This window comes from Elephantulus edwardii, unplaced genomic scaffold (genome assembly GCF_000299155.1).
Source record: "Elephantulus edwardii isolate Elephantulus edwardi_28Jun2011 unplaced genomic scaffold, EleEdw1.0 scaffold00140, whole genome shotgun sequence".
NCBI classification, from domain to species: domain Eukaryota; kingdom Metazoa; phylum Chordata; class Mammalia; order Macroscelidea; family Macroscelididae; genus Elephantulus; species Elephantulus edwardii.
This window is the reverse complement of record NW_006399890.1, coordinates 4,194,418-4,203,485: the sequence shown is the minus strand read 5'-3', so window position 1 is coordinate 4,203,485 and position 9,068 is coordinate 4,194,418.

Sequence of the window (9,068 nt, the reverse complement as noted above, 5' to 3'; positions counted from 1 at the left end):
GCATAGGGTCGCTATGAGTCGCAAACGACTCGACGGCACATAACACAACAACAACAACCATTTCACATACTATCTGAAAATAGCTGGAAGGAAAAGAAAGAACATGGCAACAGGTACAAACAGAACATTCAAATAGTACAAAAATAAACAAAAAGGAAAATAACATACCATGAAGGAGACAAAAAGGAAAAGAATGAAACTATTGTCCCTGTCAATAAATTTACTCAAGGCAATTCGTCTTTTGATTTCATAACTTCTGGTGCCAATAGTGTTGATTGTGGAGCCAAGCAATCTGTAACTGTTAACAACCTCAATCCCTTCCCCATTCATCATGGTGCTGTCAATTGGCCCTGTGTTGAGAATCTTTGTCTTTTTAAATTTTTTTAATTTTCATTTTTATTTTATTATTTTTTTGTGTGTGTACCACCAAATCGGATCCATCCGACTGGTACAGGAGGAGATTTCCCCTCCTTCTCCTGCAGAGCATCTGGTAGATTCAAACTGCATGCCTCTGGGATTGCAGTGCAACTTCTTGCCACTAGGCTGCCAGAGCTCCCTTCTCTTTGTCTTCTTGATGTTGAGTTTCAATCCATATTGAAGACTACAGTCCTTGATCTTCTGCAGTAAGTGCTTCAGGTCCTCCTCAGTTTCAGTAAGCAAGGTTGTGTCATTTGCATAATATAGGTTGTTGGTGAGTCTTCCCCCAATCCTGAAGCCACACTCCTTCTGCTAAATGAAAGAATTTACTGGCATAGACTCAATTCAGGTTTATGTGGCTCCTTAGCATTAGATTAGATTAGATTTGATTCAATTAGATTAGAATCACCCTGTAGGACTTCTAAAGCTGTAAAACTTTATGGAAGTCATTTACTAAATATTTCACCCATGGAGCACCTGGTGAGTTTGAACCACCAACTTTTTGGTTAATGATCAAGCACTTTAACATTGTGCCAGCAAGACTTCATCTGAAAGAAGCCAGGCTGAAAAGATGATATGTGATCCCTTTGATAGGATTATCCAGAAAAAGCAAATCTATAAAATTTGACAAGTAAATTAGTTGTTGCCAGAAACAGAGGTAAAGAGATAGGTAAGACATGGTTACTAATAGGTATGGGTTTCTTACTGAGGTGGTGAAAATGTTCTCAAATTACTTGTAGTAGTTGTATAATTTCATAAATATTTTTTTAAAAATCAATGACTTGTGTACTTTAAAAGGATTAATTTTATGGTGTGTGATTTCTATAATAGCATATATCTTTTAAAAACTGTAATGCCATTTTAAAAAATATGCTGTTTTAAAATTTTTATACTTGTGTTAAGGTCTCTTGGTAGGTGCAAATGATTTTAGAGCAGCTAGTGAAGTTCAACTGCTAACATTTGAGTTAGCAACCCTGGACTATATGAAGAAGAATATGGCATCAGAACTGGAGGAAAACACATCATCAGCCTGTGTTATACAAATGACACAACCTTGCTTACTAAAAATGAAGTACATTTAAAGCTCTTTCTGCAGATCAAAGACTACAGCCTTTCATATAGGTTACATAGCATTGTCAAGAAAACAAAAATCCTCACTATTGGACCTATAGATAACATCATGATGGATGGAGAAAAGATTGAAGTTGTCAATGATTTCATTTTTATTTGAATCCACAATCAATACCTATGATAACAGCTGTCAAGAAATCAAAGGATGGTTTGTTTGCACTTGGTAAATCTGCCATCAAGGACCTCTCCAAAATTTGAAAAAGCAACTATGTCCGTTTAAAGACTAAGGTGCACCTGGTCCAAGTTTTGGTCTTTTCAATTACTTCTTATGCATCTGAAAGTTGGACAATTAATAAGGATGACAGAAGAATAATAGACGCCTTTGAATTGTAGTGTTTAAGATGAGTATTGAATGTACCAACGACTGCCAAAAGAACAAACAAATCTGTCTTGGAAGAAGTGTGACCAGGGTGCTTCACAGAGAAAAGGATAGTGATACTTTGTCTCACATACTATGGCCATTTTGTCAGGAAAGGGGACAGTCCCTGGTAAAAGACATCATGTTAGGGAATGTGGTGGATCAGAGAAAGAGGGGAAGATCCTCCACAAGATGGGCTGATACAATGACTGTAACAATGTGCCCAAGAGTATCAGAGATGGTGAGGATGGGACAGAACAGTGCAGGGGTCACTAAGTATCATTGTTGAAATGATGCCACCTAACAGTAACATAGCAAAGAAAACCTCTATTTGAAGGAGGTTTAAATGCTTATTTGAAAAATTCAATACTTAACATTGATCAACAGATACCGTCGCAGAACACGACAACATCAAGTGGCAAAGTTGTACACACTTCCCATACATTTCCCTTTCTCATCCCTTCTGTTCTCATCTGTCAATTAATGTGGTAATTGTTTTGGGAAGATGTTTGGTTTATCCAGAGCAGAGGGTTTGTTTCCTAGTAGGCATATGCTTGAAAGTAATAATTTAACCATCAAAGAAAAATAAATAAAAGGTGTTGCAAATTCTGTAAGATCTTAGCAATTCTTGGAAGCTCTGTTTTTATTGAAAGTGTCTCCCTCTGAGTTGCCTGGGGAACTGCATTTTAATGTCATACATTAAGCAATTCTTTCCTGAATGTAATTGTAGTTTTTCTGGTGCCATGGTTAAAGCTGTGCAAATGTTTGACTTCTGGAAAATATGAACATCATTTATGACAGTGATGGGTCTAAAGCAATTTTAATACATTTTAATAATCCCTCTAACTTGTTAAATAACCTGAATAAGAATCCTATATAAATTGAAAATAACTTTATTACCAGAAAAATGTGTCTAGAGCAGTACATGTGAGTTTGTAGTGATTTATGTTTTCAAGACCAAGGTTGGTCCTTTAGAAGATAATTTCTGGAAGGCCAGCCATGATTTCTCTACAGAGAGATGCCACACAGGGAGATGAATCTACAATTAATTTGGTTTTTATTTTAAGTGGACTGGTACTAGTGACATAAATGAGAAATTCATTTATTAGAAATATTCTATCAAAAGGCTATAATGATCCACTTGTTGCATGCTGGAAAATCAGTGGATTCTGTTATGACAAGGCATAGCATTTAGTCAAAATATTCTTTGATAAAACTCATTTATTTATCTGACGGCAAGGTAGGAAGAAATGTCGACCTTGGTTCCTTAATGGCATTGTTGAGATATTTTAGACAACCTCTGTCACTTCAGACTGTTAAGTGGGCAAGAAAAAGAATCTCTTATAGTTTCTTTACATTCTACATTATAAGATGTCTTCTATTTAAGGCATATAAACGAGAAGAATAATGCCCAGTACTTCGCATAGTACATGGTATATGAAAAGCTTTAAATAATTATTTTTGTGCTTGTGTGTTGTTATTTTATTTCCTTTTTTTAAAAAAATTTAATTGATATTTTAATGAAAGTTTACAGAAAACTTGAATTTCCATTCATTGATTGTTGCACATTATCCTCCCTATCCCTCCCAGTTTGCTTCTCCCTTTAAAAAGATTCTTTCATTATTGTACAATTTCTCCATTCCCCATCCCCACCCCCTAGTCCACTTTGCTATACACCTCTTATTCTGGACTGTTACCATACAAATAGTACCTAATCATGTAGTTCTTTTAGGTAGTTCTTTCCCTCATCTGTTTCAATGCAGCGTTCATTATTTATCCCTTCTTTTCTTAATTTTCCCCCAAACTCCATGTCTGTCCTCTATAAAGTGGTATTATGTGGTATTTGTTCTTTTGTGACTGAGATAGTTCACTCAGCATACTGTCCTCTAGGTCATCAATTTTGTATATTCTGAGTTCCTTGTTTTTCAGTGCTGTGTATATAGTATTCCATTGTATGCATATACCATGGCTTCTCTATCCATTCATTTGTTGAGGGACAGTTGGGTTGCTTCCATCTCTTTTCCATCAACACAGCAATAAACATGGATGTGCATTTAATTGTTTGGGTGCAGTTCTTATTTTTTCAGGGCATATTCCCAGTAGTACATGTGCTGGGTCAAATGGTATTTCTATTAAATAACAGTTTCATAATTAAATGGAAAAAATCTTGTTCTTATCCTTGTCTTACTTCAGAATGTCCACAGAAAGAACCCTATTTTTATTATTTCTACTAGTTACATACCTATTAATTATGCTATCTTCATAACTACTTGCTATGCATCAGAGAGCTGGATAAAGAATAAGGATGTTTGGATAAGAATTGATGCCTTTGAGTTGCAATGCTGGAGAAGAGTATTGAATATACCATGGACTGCTAAGAAAACAAATAGATCTGTCCTGGAGAGGATGAAACCAGGCTGCTCCTGGAAGACGAGGATTCTAAGGCTTTGTCTGATACACTTTGGACATGTTGCAAAGGGGAACCAGTCCTTGGAAAAGGACATCATGCTTGGAAGGGTGGAGGGACAGGACAAAAGAAGAAGACACTGTATGAGATGGATTGACCCAGTGACTGGAGCAATGGGATAAGATATGTCAGAGACAATGAAATTAACTCAAGATAGAGCAGGGTTTAGAGCTGTTGTACATGAGGTACATGAGTCAGAGTCAACTCCATGGCATAAAACAACAATAATAATAACATACGAAAGTGGGAAACTTTCAGATTCTTTAAATACATGATATTGGCCAACATCATGATTGCTGTTATTTATTTAATCTTGCTTGGATCTAAAATCAACACCCTTGATACCAGAATTTAGAATCAATCAGAAGACAGCACTGGTCTGCTGTCAGTACTACTCTAAAACACTGAAGAGCAATGATGTCACTTTGAGGACTAGGGTGCACCTGATTCAGACCATGGTCTTCTCAATCATCTGTTACACATCAAAGAGGTGGACAATGAATCAGGATGACAGAAGAATTATTGATGCCTTTGCATTGTGATGCTGGAGGAAAGGATAAGATAGTCATGCATTTCCAAAAGAACAGATATGTTTTGGAGAAAGTGCAACCAAGGTGCTCCCTGGAGGCAAAGACAGCAAAGCTTTTCTAATACGTTGGACTGTAAATTGTTGAGGCTATTCCCTGGAAAGAGGCATCATGCTTGGAAAGATGAAGGGTCAATGAAGGACAGGAAGACCCCCAACAAGATGGATTGACACCACAGTGACTTCAGTAGTGGGCTCTAGTGTGTCAGATATGATAAAGGTGGCAAAGGACAGGGCAGGTTCAGATCTATTGTTCACAGGGTCGCTGTGAGTCATCCTTGTCTCAGTAGCACCTAACAACAACTACAATATCTAGCCCTACACAGAGCTCAAGGACAATAGTGGTAGTTAACACTCCTGGAGAACTCTCAACATGCCAAACCTTTTCCCGAGCATTTTATTATCTGATTTAACCCCTATAACCTATGGCATAGTGTTATTGATATAACAATTTTATAGGTGAGCAGTCAGCACAGAAAGGCTAGATGATTTGTCCAAGATCATACATATTTGGCATGTGGCAGAGCCAAGATTAATGCAGGTATTCTGGCTTTTCAATATCATACTTTAATTCTTTAGCATCTTTTTCTTCATTAGCATCATCACACTAACATTTGGGCTTTTATAATCGTTGATATTGCCTTATGCATTTGGATTTTAAAGGCTTTGCCATATAAGCTTGTCTTTTTTTGTTCTATGGGAAGGTTATTCCTGGATTCAGGCCTCAGGAGCCAGGTTTGCTACAAGAAATATGTTTACAATTGATGATGTTTTTTAATTTGATGCTTTTTTGTAAACAATATTGTTGTTGTTAGATGCCGTCAAGTGAAGAGTGTATGACTCATATGACTCATATGAACAACAGATCTGAACCCTATCCTATCCTATGCCAACCTGACAATCTCTGATATACTCAAGCCCATCACTGTGATCACTGTCAACCCACCTGGTTGAGGGTCTTCCTCCCTTTTGCCCTCCTCCTCCCTTTCCAAGCATAATGTTATTCTCCAAACCTTTCCTAGCAACATGCCCAAAGTATGCAAGATGAAGCTTCACCGTCCTTGCTTCTTCTTTTTTTTCTTCATCCTTACTTCAAAGGAGCACTCTCAGGAGAGCAGAGGCACCAAGACACAGGAAGATGTTCCAGAGACAAGGATCTTCCTCCAGACAGAACTGCCAGAGAGATAAAACTATTCCTAGAGCTTGTACCTAGGATTTGGACTTGGAGCCTCCAAAACTGTGAAAATTATGAAACAAAATTTGTCCCAAAACAAAATTATGATCTCTTTATTATAATGTTGTTGTTGTGTACCATTGAGCCAAAACCAACTCATAGCTGACCCTCCAGCAGATATTCAAAGACAGTTAATCTCATAGGAGGAAATTTCCCATCTTTCTCCCATGGACCAGCTGGTGGAACGGCATGTCTTTGGGATTGCAGTGCAGCTTCTTACTGCTAAGCCATGTTGTTGTCATTGTTACATGCTGTCAAGTGAACACAACTCATAGCGACCCTGTGAACAATCGATCTGAATCTTGTCCTCTCCTCTGTTATCTTCACAATCTCTGACACACTCAAGCCCATTGCTGCAATTACTATGTCAGTCTACCTGCTTGAGGATCTTCTCTCCATCATCCCTCTACCTTTCCAAGCATGAAGTCCTTCTCCAACGAATAATCTTTACTAGCAACATGTCCAAAATATGAACATGACCAAGCTTTATTAGCTTTGCCTCCAAGGAACATTCTAGCTGTACCTTCTCCAAGACATACCTGTTTTTAAAATTTGGCACTCTGTGAAAAGAGCAGATGCAATGTGAGGTGGCTGAGTCTGACTTCTACCTGCATCGTGAAAGGGAACTGTCCCCATCAGTAATACCCATATTGTTGTTGTTGTCATTGTTATGTGTTATATGTCGAGTCATCTGCAACACACAGTGACACAATAGCTCTGAACCTTGCCCTATTCTGAGCCAATCTCACTGTCTCTGACACACCTGCCTGCATTGCACCAGTCACTGAGTCACTCCATCTCTTCCAAAGTCATCTTCTCTTGTGCTGTCTCTCCACCACTCCAAGCATGAATTCCTTCTCCAAAGAGCATTCCCTCTGGGCAACATGTCCAAAGTCTGTGAGATGGAGTTTCAAAATCCTCCAAAGAACAATTTGGCTTCACCCTCTCCAGAACAAACCTGTTTGTTCAGAGAAAGAAGTCCATGGAATGTTCCATACTCTTCTCCAGCACCAAAACTCAAAGGCATCAATTCTTCTATCATCCATAAGCATTGCCCAGCTCTCTAATGCATAGCAAGTGATTGTGATGACCATGGCCTGTATCAGCTGCACCTTAATCTCTAGACTGACATCTTTGCTCTTCAGAAACTCAGAAGACTTTCCTAATGCAATTCATCTTTTTATTTTCTGACTGCTGGTGCCACAAGTGTTGATTATGAAGCCAAGCAAACGGAAATTGTTAACAAGTTCAATCTCTTCTCCATCTATCATGGTGCTGCCAACTGGCCTAGTGGTAAGAACCTTTGTTTTCTTGATGTTGAGTTTCAATCCGTAATGAAAATTGCAGTCCTTGACCTTCTGTAGCAAATGCTTCAGGTCTACTTCTGTCACAGCAAACAAGGCTGTGTTATCTGCATAATGCCAGTTGTTGGTGCATCTTCCTCCAAATTTGATGCCACGTTCCTCCTCATAAAGTCCAGCCTCCTGAATTATCTGTTCCATACATAGATCTAAAAAGTATGGAGACAGGATGCATTCCTGACATACTCCTTTCCTGATTTTGAACCATGCAATGCTCTGTTCTGACAATTGCTTCCTGATCAAAGTATAGGTTTTGATGTATGACCAGGCAAAGTTTTGCTCTGTTGTACATGTGGTTCCCATGAGTTGAAGTCAACTGGACAGCAACTAACAACATTGTTTTTAAAAATGGATAGGATGGATATAAGAACAACTACATTTCTCTGCCAAACTCATCAATTTTTAAAAACAAACCCACACAAAACTCACCCAACTCAACAAAACACTGCGATTGAGTCAATTCTATCATGTAACAATACTCTATTAGGTTTCCAAGATGTAAATCTTTACAGGAGATGATGACTATCTATCTCCCACAGAGTGGCTGGTGAAGCCAGATCATTGACATTCCACTAGTAATGCAACATGCTTTACATCAAGTCATGAAAGCTAAGTACTGAACATCCTATGAACTATGGGGTCCAGATCCCTTGAAAATGGACTGTTTTTAGTCATTGTGTTGGTCTCCAGCTACCTTAGAGATGCACATAAGGTCTTGCAAATCATCGATAGCTGTGGGACCAATGTAAGAGAATTTTCTAATAGATGATGGTGGTGGTGGAGAGATTATGAAAAGACTATGGCACTATTGTAAGCAGACTCATGTATGCAACTTTCTAGCTGTACCTTATTTCACTTGACTAGAATAGGAACATAGTGGTCTTAACAGACCATGTGAACAAAGAAATCCCCTAGAGATGGCAGAACAGCTAGATATATGGCACTAGACCCTAATTTTGTAAAGCAGAGCCACATTCTCAGTCTTATACTTGAGAGGGAAATTAACTTCTCTCTTGTTCCAGTCACTGGCATTTAGTCACTGGCATTTGCTATTATTAGCAGCAGAGCCTATGCCCTAATTAATACAACTAGGATATACAATTTAGACTTCAGAGTCAGACCTAAAGAAATACAAACATCAGTTGTGTCACATTAGTACCCTGCATGATTTACCTCACTGGCTAATCTTCAGTTAATATCATCAGCCTTTGTTGCATTAACTTGGATTGAACTGAAGAAATTCTGTATTCCAATAGAAACAACTCTGAGTCTTTCCTGGAAGCCTAGTCCTCCCTGATGAACTGTGGTCTCAAGGCCTCTAGATTCTCTTTTCCAGCTGTCAAGCATTGCATTTACCATGGTTATCATGGTCTTACTTTTGACTTTTCAACCCTTGCTTGATTAAGTGTTTTAATCTTTAGACTTGGCAAGTAGTGTCTAGTATAATGTGACAAGTGTCTCAGTTTGCCCAGGACATTTCTAGTTTTAGCATGACAGCCTTCTGTGTGGAAGCT